General features: G+C 53.3%; 1 protein-coding gene across 1 annotated transcript in view; it reads left to right on the plus strand.

Moving 5' to 3' along the window:
• Nucleotides 1–15689, plus strand: part of LOC144489541 (uncharacterized) — a 54214-nt gene extending 38525 nt beyond the window's left edge. Inside the window, exons 8-9 of the mRNA XM_078207409.1 lie at nucleotides 13983–14157; nucleotides 15562–15689. The gene's annotated coding sequence lies outside the window, so the exon portion shown is untranslated. The remainder of the gene's footprint in view (nucleotides 1–13982; nucleotides 14158–15561) is intronic.
• Nucleotides 15690–16716: the final 1027 nt, after the last annotated feature.

The following is a 16716-nucleotide window of genomic DNA, read 5'->3' on the forward strand; positions in this document are numbered from 1 at the left end:
TGAGTAATCGCACAGAGTAATCACACTGCCCCTCACACAGTCACACTGAGTAATCGCACAGAGTAATCACACTGAGTAATCACACTGCCCCTCACACAGTCACACTGAGTAATCGCACTGCCCCTCACACAGTCACACTGAGTAATCGCACAGAGTAATCACACTGCCCCTCACACAGTCACACTGAGTAATCGCACAGAGTAATCACACTGAGTAATCACACTGCCCCTCACACAGTCACACTGAGTAATCACACTGCCCCTCACACTGTCACACTGAGTAATCGCACAGAGTAATCACACTGCCCCTCACACAGTCACACTGAGTAATCGCACAGAGTAATCACACTGAGTAATCACACTGCCCCTCACACAGTCACACTGAGTAATCGCACTGAGTAATCGCACTGCCCCTCACACAGTCACACTGAGTAATCGCACTGCCCCTCACACAGTCACACTGAGTAATCGCACTGCCCCTCACACAGTCACACTGAGTAATCGCACTGCCCCTCACACAGTCACACTGAGTAATCGCACTGCCCCTCACACAGTCACACTGAGTAATCGCACTGAGTAATCGCACTGCCCCTCACACAGTCACACTGAGTAATCGCACTGCCCCTCACACAGTCACACTGAGTAATCGCACAGAGTAATCGCACTGCCCCTCACACAGTCACACTGAGTAATCGCACTGCCCCTCACACAGTCACACTGAGTAATCGCACTGCCCCTCACACAGTCACACTGAGTAATCACACTGCCCCTCACACAGTCACACTGAGTAATCACACTGAGTAATCACACTGAGTAATCGCACTGCCCCTCACACAGTCACACTGAGTAATCACACTGCCCCTCACACAGTCACACTGAGTAATCGCACTGCCCCTCACACAGTCTCACTGAGTAATCACACTGAGTAATCGCACTGCCCCTCACACAGTCACACTGAGTAATCGCACTGCCCCTCACACAGTCTCACTGAGTAATCACACTGAGTAATCGCACTGCCCCTCACACAGTCACACTGAGTAATCGCACTGCCCCTCACACTGTCACACTGAGTAATCACACTGCCCCTCACACAGTCACACTGAGTAATCGCACTGCCCCTCACACAGTCACACTGAGTAATCGCACTGCCCCTCACACAGTCACACTGAGTAATCGCACAGAGTAATCGCACTGCCCCTCACACAGTCACACTGAGTAATCGCACTGAGTAATCACACTGCCCCTCACACAGTCACACTGAGTAATCGCACTGCCCCTCACACAGTCACACTGAGTAATCGCACTGAGTAATCACACTGCCCCTCACACAGTCACACTGAGTAATCGCACTGCCCCTCACACAGTCACACTGAGTAATCGCACTGCCCCTCACACAGTCACTGAGTAATCGCACTGAGTAATCACACTGCCCCTCACACAGTCACTGAGTAATCGCACTGAGTAATCACACTGCCCCTCACACAGTCACACTGAGTAATCACACTGAGTAATCGCACTGCCCCTCACACAGTCACACTGAGTAATCGCACTGCCCCTCACACAGTCACACTGAGTAATCGCACTGCCCCTCACACAGTCACACTGAGTAATCGCACTGAGTAATCACACTGCCCCTCACACAGTCACACTGAGTAATCACACTGCCCCTCACACAGTCACACTGAGTAATCACACTGAGTAATCGCACTGCCCCTCACACAGTCACACTGAGTAATCGCACTGCCCCTCACACAGTCACACTGAGTAATCGCACTGCCCCTCACACAGTCACACTGAGTAATCGCACTGCCCCTCACACAGTCACACTGAGTAATCGCACTGAGTAATCACACTGCCCCTCACACAGTCACACTGAGTAATCACACTGCCCCTCACACAGTCACACTGAGTAATCACACTGAGTAATCGCACTGCCCCTCACACAGTCACACTGAGTAATCGCACTGCCCCTCACACAGTCACACTGAGTAATCGCACTGAGTAATCACACTGAGTAATCGCACTGCCCCTCACACAGTCACACTGAGTAATCACACTGCCCCTCACACAGTCACACTGAGTAATCGCACTGCCCCTCACACAGTCACACTGAGTAATCGCACTGAGTAATCGCACTGCCCCTCACACAGTCACACTGAGTAATCGCACTGCCCCTCACACAGTCACACTGAGTAATCACACTGCCCCTCACACAGTCACACTGAGTAATCACACTGCCCCTCACACAGTCACACTGAGTAATCGCGCTGAGAAATCGCACTGCCCCTCACACAGTCACACTGAGTAATCGCACTGCCCCTCACACAGTCACACTGAGTAATCGCACTGCCCCTCACACAGTCACACTGAGTAATCACACTGCCCCTCACACAGTCACACTGAGTAATCACACTGCCCCTCACACAGTCACACTGAGTAATCACACTGCCCCTCACACAGTCACACTGAGTAATCGCACTGCCCCTCACACAGTCACACTGAGTAATCGCACTGCCCCTCACACAGTCACACTGAGTAATCACACTGCCCCTCACACAGTCACACTGAGTAATCGCACTGAGAAATCGCACTGCCCCTCACACAGTCACACTGAGTAATCGCACTGCCCCTCACACAGTCACACTGAGTAATCGCACTGCCCCTCACACAGTCACACTGAGTAATCGCACTGAGTAATCGCACTGCCCCTCACACAGTCACACTGAGTAATCACACTGCCCCTCACACAGTCACACTGAGTAATCGCACTGAGAAATCGCACTGAGTAATCGCACTGCCCCTCACACAGTCACACTGAGTAATCGCACTGCCCCTCACACAGTCACACTGAGTAATCGCACTGCCCCTCACACAGTCACACTGAGTAATCGCGCTGAGTAATCACACTGCCCCTCACACAGTCACACTGAGTAATCGCACTGAGTAATCACACTGCCCCTCACACAGTCACACTGAGTAATCGCACTGCCCCTCACACCGTCACACTGAGTAATCGCACTGCCCCTCACACAGTCACACTGAGTAATCGCACTGCCCCTCACACAGTCACACTGAGTAATCGCACTGCCCCTCACACAGTCACACTGAGTAATCGCACTGCCCCTCACACAGTCACACTGAGTAATCACACTGAGTAATCGCACTGCCCCTCACACAGTCACACTGAGTAATCACACTGAGTAATCGCACTGCCCCTCACACCGTCACACTCTCACACACATAAACAAACTCCCTCTCACACAGTCACACACACACAGAAACAACCTCCCTCTCACACAGTCACACTGAGTAATCACACTGCCCCTCACACAGTCACACTGAGTAATCACACTGCCCCTCACACAGTCACACTGAGTAATCGCGCTGAGTAATCACACTGAGTAATCGCACTGCCCCTCACACAGTCACACTGAGTAATCGCACTGCCCCTCACACAGTCACACTGAGTAATCGCACTGCCCCTCACACAGTCACTGAGTAATCACACTGCCCCACACACAGTCACACTGAGTAATCGCACTGCCCCTCACACAGTCACACTGAGTAATCACACTGCCCCTCACACAGTCACACTGAGTAATCGCACTGCCCCTCACACTGTCACACTGAGTAATCGCACTGCCCCTCACACAGTCACACTGAGTAATCGCACTGCCCCTCACACAGTCACACTGAGTAATCGCACTGCCCCTCACACAGTCACACTGAGTAATCGCACTGCCCCTCACACAGTCACACTGAGTAATCGCACTGCCCCTCACACAGTCACACTGAGTAATCACACTGCCCCTCACACAGTCACACTGAGTAATCACACTGCCCCTCACACAGTCACACTGAGTAATCACACTGCCCCTCACACAGTCACACTGAGTAATCGCACTGCCCCTCACACAGTCACACTGAGTAATCGCACTGCCCCTCACACAGTCACACTGAGTAATCGCACTGCCCCTCACACAGTCACACTGAGTAATCGCACTGCCCCTCACACAGTCACACTGAGTAATCGCACAGAGTAATCGCACTGCCCCTCACACAGTCACACTGAGTAATCGCACTGAGTAATCACACTGCCCCTCACACAGTCACACTGAGTAATCGCACTGCCCCTCACACAGTCACACTGAGTAATCGCACTGAGTAATCACACTGCCCCTCACACAGTCACACTGAGTAATCGCACTGCCCCTCACACAGTCACACTGAGTAATCGCACTGCCCCTCACACAGTCACACTGAGTAATCGCACTGAGTAATCACACTGCCCCTCACACAGTCACACTGAGTAATCGCACTGCCCCTCACACAGTCACACTGAGTAATCGCACTGCCCCTCACACAGTCACACTGAGTAATCGCACTGAGTAATCACACTGCCCCTCACACAGTCACACTGAGTAATCGCACTGCCCCTCACACAGTCACACTGAGTAATCGCACTGCCCCTCACACAGTCACACTGAGTAATCGCACTGCCCCTCACACAGTCACACTGAGTAATCGCACTGCCCCTCACACAGTCACACTGAGTAATCGCACTGAGTAATCACACTGCCCCTCACACAGTCACACTGAGTAATCGCACTGCCCCTCACACATTCACACTGAGTAATCACACTGCCCCTCACACAGTCACACTGAGTAATCGCACTGCCCCTCACACAGTCACACTGAGTAATCGCACAGAGTAATCGCACTGAGTAATCGCACTGCCCCTCACACAGTCACACTGAGTAATCACACTGCCCCTCACACAGTCACACTGAGTAATCGCACTGCCCCTCACACAGTCACACTGAGTAATCGCACTGCCCCTCACACAGTCTCACTGAGTAATCGCACTGCCCCTCACACAGTCACACTGAGAAATCGCACTGCCCCTCACACAGTCACACTGAGTAATCGCACTGCCCCTCACACAGTCACACTGAGTAATCGCACTGCCCCTCACACAGTCACACTGAGTAATCGCACTGCCCCTCACACAGTCACACTGAGTAATCGCACTGCCCCTCACACAGTCACACTGAGTAATCGCACTGCCCCTCACACAGTCACACTGAGTAATCGCACAGAGTAATCGCACTGCCCCTCACACAGTCACACTGAGTAATCGCACTGAGTAATCACACTGCCCCTCACACAGTCACACTGAGTAATCGCACTGAGTAATCACACTGCCCCTCACACAGTCACACTGAGTAATCGCACTGCCCCTCACACAGTCACTGAGTAATCGCACTGAGTAATCACACTGCCCCTCACACAGTCACTGAGTAATCGCACTGAGTAATCACACTGCCCCTCACACAGTCACACTGAGTAATCACACTGAGTAATCGCACTGCCCCTCACACAGTCACACTGAGTAATCGCACTGCCCCTCACACAGTCACACTGAGTAATCGCACTGCCCCTCACACAGTCACACTGAGTAATCGCACTGAGTAATCACACTGCCCCTCACACAGTCACACTGAGTAATCACACTGAGTAATCGCACTGCCCCTCACACAGTCACACTGAGTAATCACACTGCCCCTCACACAGTCACACTGAGTAATCGCACTGAGAAATCGCACTGAGTAATCGCACTGCCCCTCACACAGTCACACTGAGTAATCGCACTGCCCCTCACACATTCACACTGAGTAATCACACTGAGTAATCACACTGCCCCTCACACAGTCACTGAGTAATCGCACTGCCCCTCACACAGTCACACTGAGTAATCGCACTGCCCCTCACACAGTCACACTGAGTAATCGCACTGAGAAATCGCACTGAGTAATCGCACTGCCCCTCACACAGTCACACTGAGTAATCGCACTGCCCCTCACACAGTCACACTGAGTAATCGCACTGAGTAATCACACTGCCCCTCACACAGTCACACTGAGTAATCGCACTGAGTAATCGCACTGCCCCTCACACAGTCACACTGAGTAATCGCACTGCCCCTCACACAGTCACACTGAGTAATCGCACTGCCCCTCACACAGTCACACTGAGTAATCGCACTGCCCCTCACACAGTCACACTGAGTAATCACACTGCCCCTCACACAGTCACACTGAGTAATCGCACTGCCCCTCACACTGTCACACTGAGTAATCGCACTGCCCCTCACACAGTCACACTGAGTAATCACACTGCCCCTCACACAGTCACACTGAGTAATCGCGCTGAGTAATCACACTGCCCCTCACACAGTCACACTGAGTAATCACACTGAGTAATCGCACTGCCCCTCACACAGTCACACTGAGTAATCGCACTGCCCCTCACACAGTCACACTGAGTAATCGCACTGCCCCTCACACAGTCACACTGAGTAATCGCACTGAGTAATCACACTGCCCCTCACACAGTCACACTGAGTAATCACACTGAGTAATCGCACTGCCCCTCACACAGTCACACTGAGTAATCACACTGCCCCTCACACAGTCACACTGAGTAATCGCACTGAGAAATCGCACTGCCCCTCACACAGTCACACTGAGTAATCGCACTGCCCCTCACACAGTCACACTGAGTAATCACACTGCCCCTCACACAGTCACACTGAGTAATCACACTGCCCCTCACACAGTCACACTGAGTAATCGCACTGAGAAATCGCACTGAGTAATCGCACTGCCCCTCACACAGTCACACTGAGTAATCGCACTGCCCCTCACACATTCACACTGAGTAATCACACTGAGTAATCACACTGCCCCTCACACAGTCACTGAGTAATCGCACTGCCCCTCACACAGTCACACTGAGTAATCGCACTGCCCCTCACACAGTCACACTGAGTAATCGCACTGAGAAATCGCACTGAGTAATCGCACTGCCCCTCACACAGTCACACTGAGTAATCGCACTGCCCCTCACACAGTCACACTGAGTAATCGCACTGAGTAATCACACTGCCCCTCACACAGTCACACTGAGTAATCGCACTGAGTAATCGCACTGCCCCTCACACAGTCACACTGAGTAATCGCACTGCCCCTCACACAGTCACACTGAGTAATCGCACTGCCCCTCACACAGTCACACTGAGTAATCGCACTGCCCCTCACACAGTCACACTGAGTAATCGCACTGCCCCTCACACAGTCACACTGAGTAATCACACTGCCCCTCACACAGTCACACTGAGTAATCGCACTGCCCCTCACACAGTCACACTGAGTAATCGCACTGCCCCTCACACAGTCACACTGAGTAATCACACTGAGTAATCGCACTGCCCCTCACACAGTCACACTGAGTAATCACACTGCCCCTCACACAGTCACACTGAGTAATCACACTGAGTAATCGCACTGCCCCTCACACAGTCACACTGAGTAATCGCACTGCCCCTCACACAGTCACACTGAGTAATCACACTGAGTAATCGCACTGCCCCTCACACAGTCACACTGAGTAATCACACTGCCCCTCACACAGTCACACTGAGTAATCGCACTGAGTAATCGCACTGCCCCTCACACAGTCACACTGAGTAATCACACTGCCCCTCACACAGTCACACTGAGTAATCGCACTGCCTCTCACACAGTCACACTGAGTAATCGCACTGCCTCTCACACAGTCACACTGAGTAATCGCACTGCCCCTCACACAGTCACACTGAGTAATCGCACTGCCCCTCACACAGTCACACTGAGTAATCGCACTGCCCCTCACACAGTCACACTGAGTAATCGCACTGAGTAATCACACTGCCCCTCACACAGTCACACTGAGTAATCGCGCTGAGTAATCGCACTGCCCCTCACACAGTCACACTGAGTAATCGCACTGCCCCTCACACCGTCACACTCTCACACACATAAACAAACTCCCTCTCACACAGTCACACACACACAGAAACAACCTCCCTCTCACACAGTCACACACACACAGAAACAACCTCCCTCTCACACAGTCACACTCACACACACACAGAAACAACCTCCCTCTCACACAGTCACACTCTCACACACAGAAACAACCTCCCTCTCACACAGTCACACTCACACACACACAGAAACAACCTCCCTCTCACACAGTCACACTCACACACACACAGAAACAACCTCCCTCTCACACAGTCACACTCACACACACACACAGAAACAACCTCCCTCTCACACAGTCACACTCACACACACACAGAAACAACCTCCCTCTCACACAGTCACACTCACACACACACAGAAACAACCTCCCTCTCACACAGTCACACTCACACACACACAGAAACAACCTCCCTCTCACACAGTCACACTCACACACACACAGAAACAACCTCCCTCTCACACAGTCACACTCACACACACACAGAAACAACCTCCCTCTCACACAGTCACACTCACACACACAGAAACAACCTCCCTCTCTCACAGTCACACACACACACACAGAAACAACCTCCCTCTCACACAGTCACACACACACAGAAACAACCTCCCTCTCACACAGTCACACACACACAGAAACAACCTCCCTCTCACACAGTCACACTCACACACAGAAACAACCTCCCTCTCACACAGTCACACTCTCACACACAGAAACAACCTCCCTCTCACACAGTCACACTCACACACACACAGAAACAACCTCCCTCTCACACAGTCACACTCACACACACAGAAACAACCTCCCTCTCCCACAGTCACACTCACACACACACAGAAACAACCTCCCTCTCACACAGTCACACTCACACACACAGAAACAATCTCCCTCTCACACAGTCACACTCACACACACAGAAACAACCTCCCTCTCTCACAGTCACACTCACACACACACAGAAACAACCTCCCTCTCACACAGTCACACTCACACACACAGAAACAACCTCCCCCTCACACAGTCACGCTCACACACACACACAGAAACAACCTCCCTCTCACACAGTCACACACACACACAGAAACAACCTCCCTCTCACACAGTCACACACACACACAGAAACAACCTCCCTCTCACACAGTCACACTCACACACACACACGGAAACAACCTCCCTCTCACACAGTCACACTCACACACACAGAAACAACCTCCCTCTCACACAGTCACACTCACACACACACACAGAAACAACCTCCCTCTCACACAGTCACTCACACACACAGAAACAACCTCCCTCTCACACAGTCACACACACACACAGAAACAACCTCCCTCTCACACAGTCACACACACACACAGAAACAACCTCCCTCTCACACAGTCACACTCACACACACACACAGAAACAACCTCCCTCTCACACAGTCACACTCACACACACAGAAACAACCTCCCTCTCACACAGTCACACTCACACACACACACAGAAACAACCTCCCTCTCACACAGTCACACTCTCACACACAGAAACAACCTCCCTCTCACACAGTCACACTCACACACACACAGAAACAACCTCCCTCTCACACAGTCACTCACACACAGAAACAACCTCCCTCTCACACAGTCACACTCACACACACACAGAAACAACCTCCCTCTCACACAGTCACACTCACACACACACAGAAACAACCTCCCTCTCACACAGTCACACTCACACACACACAGAAACAACCTCCCTCTCACACAGTCACACTCACACACACACAGAAACAACCTCCCTCTCACACAGTCACACTCACACACACAGAAACAGCCTCTCTCTCACACAGTCACACTCACACACACACAGAAACAACCTCCCTCTCACACAGTCACACTCTCACACACAGAAACAACCTCCCTTTCACACTGTCACACACTCACACACAGAAACAACCTCCCTCTCACACAGTCACACTCACACACACACAGAAACAACCTCCCTCTCACACAGTCTCACACACACACACACAGAAACAACCTCCCTCTCACACAGTCACACACACACACACAGAAACAACCTCCCTCTCACACAGTCACGCTCACACACACACACAGAAACAACCTCCCTCTCACACAGTCACACTCACACACACACAGAAACAACCTCCCTCTCACACAGTCACACTCACACACACACAGAAACAACCTCCCTCTCACACAGTCACACTCTCACACACACAGAAACAACCTCCCTCTCACACAGTCACACTCACGCACAGAAACAACCTCCCTCTCACACAGTCACGCTCACACACACACAGAAACAACCTCCCTCTCACACAGTCACACTCTCACACACACAGAAACAACCTCCCTCTCACACAGTCACACTCACACACACACAGAAACAACCTCCCTCTCACACAGTCACACTCACACACACACAGAAACAACCTCCCTCTCACACAGTCACACTCACACACACACAGAAACAACCTCCCTCTCACACAGTCACACTCACACACACACAGAAACAACCTCCCTCTCACACAGTCACACTCACACACACAGAAACAATCTCCCTCTCACACAGTCACACTCACACACACAGAAACAACCTCCCTCTCTCACAGTCACACTCACACACACACAGAAACAACCTCCCTCTCACACAGTCACACTCACACACACAGAAACAACCTCCCCCTCACACAGTCACGCTCACACACACACACAGAAACAACCTCCCTCTCACACAGTCACACACACACACAGAAACAACCTCCCTCTCACACAGTCACACACACACACAGAAACAACCTCCCTCTCACACAGTCACACTCACACACACACACGGAAACAACCTCCCTCTCACACAGTCACACACACACACAGAAACAACCTCCCTCTCACACAGTCACACTCACACACACACACAGAAACAACCTCCCTCTCACACAGTCACTCACACACACAGAAACAACCTCCCTCTCACACAGTCACACACACACACAGAAACAACCTCCCTCTCACACAGTCACACTCACACACACACAGAAACAACCTCCCTCTCACACAGTCACACTCACACACAGAAACAACCTCCCTCTCACACAGTCACACTCTCACACACAGAAACAACCTCCCTCTCACACAGTCACACTCACACACACACAGAAACAACCTCCCTCTCACACAGTCACACTCACACACACAGAAACAACCTCCCTCTCCCACAGTCACACTCACACACACACAGAAACAACCTCCCTCTCACACAGTCACACTCACACACACAGAAACAATCTCCCTCTCACACAGTCACACTCACACACACAGAAACAACCTCCCTCTCTCACAGTCACACTCACACACACACAGAAACAACCTCCCTCTCACACAGTCACACTCACACACACAGAAACAACCTCCCCCTCACACAGTCACGCTCACACACACACACAGAAACAACCTCCCTCTCACACAGTCACACACACACACAGAAACAACCTCCCTCTCACACAGTCACACACACACACAGAAACAACCTCCCTCTCACACAGTCACACTCACACACACACACGGAAACAACCTCCCTCTCACACAGTCACACACACACACAGAAACAACCTCCCTCTCACACAGTCACACTCACACACACACACAGAAACAACCTCCCTCTCACACAGTCACTCACACACACAGAAACAACCTCCCTCTCACACAGTCACACACACACACAGAAACAACCTCCCTCTCACACAGTCACACACACACACAGAAACAACTTCCCTCTCACACAGTCACACTCACACACACACAGAAACAACCTCCCTCTCACACAGTCACACTCACACACACACAGAAACAACCTCCCTCTCACACAGTCACACTCACACACACACAGAAACAACCTCCCTCTCACACAGTCACACTCACACACACACAGAAACAACCTCCCTCTCACACAGTCACACTCACACACACACACAGAAACAACCTCCCTCTCACACAGTCACTCACACACAGAAACAACCTCCCTCTCACACAGTCACACTCACACACACACAGAAACAACCTCCCTCTCACACAGTCACACTCACACACACACAGAAACAACCTCCCTCTCACACAGTCACACTCTCACACACAGAAACAACCTCCCTCTCACACAGTCACACTCACACACACACAGAAACAACCTCCCTCTCACACAGTCACACTCACACTCACACAGAAACAACCTCCCCCTCACACAGTCACGCTCACACACACACAGAAACAACCTCCCTCTCACACAGTCACACTCTCACACACACAGAAACAACCTCCCTCTCACACAGTCACGCTCACACACAGAAACAACCTCCCTCTCACACAGTCACACACACACACACACAGAAACAACCTCCCTCTCACACAGTCACACTCACACACACAGAAACAACCTCCCTCTCACACAGTCACACTCACACACACACACAGAAACAACCTCCCTCTCACACAGTCACACTCACACACACACAGAAACAACCTCCCTCTCACACAGTCACACACACACACACACAGAAACAACCTCCCTCTCACACAGTCACACTCACACACACAGAAACAACCTCCCTCTCACACAGTCACACTCACACACACACAGAAACAACCTCCCTCTCACACAGTCACACTCACACACACAGAAACAACCTCCCTCTCACACAGTCACACTCACACACACACACAGAAACAATCTCCCTCTCACACAGTCACACTCACACACAGAAACAACCTCCCTCTCACACAGTCACACACACACACACAGAAACAACCTCCCTCTCACACAGTCACACTCACACACACAGAAACAACCTCCCTCTCACACAGTCACACTCACACACACACACAGAAACAACCTCCCTCTCACACAGTCACACTCACACACACAGAAACAACCTCCCTCTCACACAGTCACACTCACACACACACACAGAAACAACCTCCCTCTCACACAGTCACACTCACACACACACACAGAAACAACCTCGCTCTCACACAGTCACACTCTCACACACAGAAACAGCCTCCCTCTCACACAGTCACACACACACACACACACAGAAACAACCTCCCTCTCACACAGTCACACTCACACACACACGGAAACAGCCTCCCTCTCACACAGTCACACTCACACACACACAGAAACAACCTCCCTCTCACACAGTCACACTCTCACACACAGAAACAACCTCCCTCTCACACAGTCACACACACACACACACACAGAAACAACCTCCCTCTCACACAGTCACACTCACACACACACAGAAACAACCTCCCTCTCACACAGTCACACACACACACACACACAGAAACAACCTCCCTCTCACACAGTCACACTCACACACACACAGAAACAACCTCCCTCTCACACAGTCACACACACACACACACACAGAAACAACCTCCCCCTCACACAGTCACACTCACACACACAGAAACAACCTCCCTCTCACACAGTCACACTCTCACACACAGAAACAACCTCCCTCTCACACAGTCACACTCACACACACACAGAAACAACCTCCCTCTCACACAGTCACACTCTCACACACACACACAGAAACAACCTCCCTCTCACACAGTCACACTCACACACACACAGAAACAACCTCCCTCTCACACAGTCACACTCTCACACACACACACAGAAACAACCTCCCTCTCACACACTCACACACACACAGAAACAACCTCCCTCTCACACAGTCACACTCTCACACACAGAAACAACCTCCCTCTCACACAGTCACACTCACACACACACACACAGAAACAACCTCCCTCTCACACAGTCACACTCTCACACACAGAAACAACCCCCCTCTCACTCACGCTTTGTAGAGACACCAATCACTGCAGGACAGAGACACACAAACACACTCCGGATTATTCGTTAACCCCGACCTACCTCTCTCCGCCCCCACCCCCTCCGAGCTCTCCTTCCCACCCCCACCCCCCCCCAGCTTCCTTCCCCCACCCGCCGAGCCCTCCCCTCCTGATCCTGGCTGTGTGCAGCTCTGGGTTTCTCACCATGTCTGTCTCTCCCTCGCTGTTGTGTGTGCTACAGGTATGAGCGGTCCCCGGTGTCTCGGTTTAACGCACGATGCCGTTCTCTTCCTGGTCGAGCAGCTGGCTGGAGCCAAGAACTGCAGGAAGTATAAGTTTCGCTTTCACAAACACGCAGAGGTGGACGAACTCCCCATTAATCCACACGGCTGTGTCAGGGCTGAGGTCGGCAGCAGGTAAGGAGTGAACCTACGTTCCTGTGTCTGTGATTCCCCCACACGGTGACGGGGGGGTCTGTGATTCCCCCACACGGTGATGGGACAGGGGTCTGTCATTCACCCACACGGGGACGGGGGGGTCTGTGATTCCCCCACACGGCGATGGGACGGGGGTCTGTGATTCCCCCACACGGGGACGGGACGGGGGTCTGTGATTCCCCCACACGGTGATGGGACGGAGGTCTGTGATTCCCCCACATGGTGACGGGACGGGGGGGTCTGTGATTCTCCCACACGGTGATGGGACGGGGGCGTCTGTGATTCCCCCACACGGGACGGGGGGGGTCTGTGATTCCCCCACACGGTGACGGGGGGTCTGTGATTCACCCACACGGGGACGGGGGGGTCTGTGATTCCCCCACACGGTGACGGGGGGGTCTGTGATTCACCCACACGGGGACGGGGGGGTCTGTGATTCCCCCACACGGTGATGGGACGGGGGGGTCTGTGATTCCCCCACACGGTGATGGGACGGGGGGGTCTGTGATTCCCCCACACGGTGACGGGGGGGTCTGTGATTCACCCACACGGGGACGGGGGGGGTCTGTGATTCCCCCACACGGTGATGGGACGGGGGTCTGTGATTCCCCCACACGGGGACGGGACGGGGGTCTGTGATTCCCCCACACGGTGACGGGACGGGGGTCTGTGATTCCCCCACACGGTGACGGGACGGAGGTCTGTGATTCCCCCACACGGTGATGGGACGGGGGTCTGTGATTCCCCCACACGGTGATGGGACGGGGGGGTCTGATTCCCCCACACGGGACGGGGGGGTCTGTGATTCCCCCACACGGTGATGGGACGGGGGGGTCTGTGATTCCCCCACACGGTGACGGGACGGGGGTCTGTGATTCCCCCACACGGTGACGGGGGTCTGTGATTCCCCCACACGGTGACGGGACGGGGGGGTCTGTGATTCCCCCACACGGTGACGGGACGGGGGGGTCTGTGATTCCCCCACACGGTGACGGGACGGGGGGGTCTGTGATTCCCCCACACGGGGACGGGACGGGGGTCTGTGATTCCCCCACACGGTGACGGGACGGGGGGTCTGTGATTCCCCCACACGGTGACGGGACGGGGGGGTCTGTGATTCCCCCACACGGTGACGGGACGGGGGGGTCTGTGATTCCCCCACACGGTGACGGGACGGGGGGGTCTGTGACTCCCCCACACGGTGACGGGACGGGGGGGTCTGTGATTCCCCCACACGGGGACGGGACGGGGGTCTGTGATTCCCCCACACGGTGATGGGACGGGGGTCTGTGATTCCCCCACACGGTGATGGGACGGGGGGGTCTATGATTCCCCCGCACGGTGACGGGACGGGGGTCTGACACTCTGTTTTCTATCACACAGGAAGTCAACGTTTGATATGTTCAATTTCCTTGCGTCGCGGCACCGGAAGCTTCCGGAATACGGATTTGTCGATGAGGAGGAAGATGAGGTGCATCTAAAATCTGCCAGGTACTCGAGAGCAAGAGTAATGGACCAAGGGTTCAGCCAGTCAACTCCCCGTGTCTGCTCCCCCATTCAATCACATCGTTGCTGCTGTATTGGAGCCTTGGACTGAGGGAGCACCGTCAGTCCACCCAACCTAGCATGGCCAATCCCCCCAACCTAGCATGGCCAATCCCCCCAACCTAGCATGGCCAATCCCCCCAACCTAGCATGGCCAATCCCCCCAACCTAGCATGGCCAATACCCCCCAACCTAGCATGGCCAATCCCCCCCAACCTAGCATGGCCAATCCACCCAACTTAGCATGGCCAATCCCCCCAACCTAGCATGGCCAATCCCCCCAACCTAGCATGGCCAATCCCCCCAACCTAGCATGGCCAATCCCCCCAACCTAGCATGGCCAATCCCCCCAACCTAGCATGGCCAATCCCCCCAACTTAGCATGGCCAATCCTCCCAACCTAGCATGGACAATCCCCCCAACCTAGCATGGACAATTCTCCCAACCGAGCATGGCCAATCCCCCCAACCTAGCATGGCCAATCCTCCCAACCTAGCATGGCCAATCCCCCCAACCTAGCATGGCCAATCCCCCCAACCTAGCATGGCCAATCCCCCCAACCTAGCATGGCCAATCCCCCCAACTTAGCATGGCCAATCCCCCCAACTTAGCATGGCCAATCCACCCAACGTACACATCCTGGGACACCAAGGAATAATTTAGCATAGCCAATCCCCCCAACCTTCACATCCTGGGACACCAAGGAATAATTTAGCATGGCCAATCCACCTAACCTGCACATCTTTGGACACTGAGGGGCAATTTAGCATGGCCAATCCACCTAACCCGCACATCTTTCGGGCTGTGGGAGGAAACCGGGGCACCCGGAGGAAACCCACGCAGACACGGGGGGAATGTGCAGACTCCACACAGACAGTGACCCGAGCCAGGAATCGAACCCGGGTCCCTGGCACTGTGAGGCAGCAGCGCTAACCCACTGTGTCACCGTGCCCCCGGGAATCGAACCCGGGTCCCTGGCGCTGTGAGGCAGCA

The sequence above is a fragment of the Mustelus asterias genome, unplaced genomic scaffold, assembly GCF_964213995.1.
Source record: "Mustelus asterias unplaced genomic scaffold, sMusAst1.hap1.1 HAP1_SCAFFOLD_2297, whole genome shotgun sequence".
Lineage (NCBI taxonomy): Eukaryota > Metazoa > Chordata > Chondrichthyes > Carcharhiniformes > Triakidae > Mustelus > Mustelus asterias.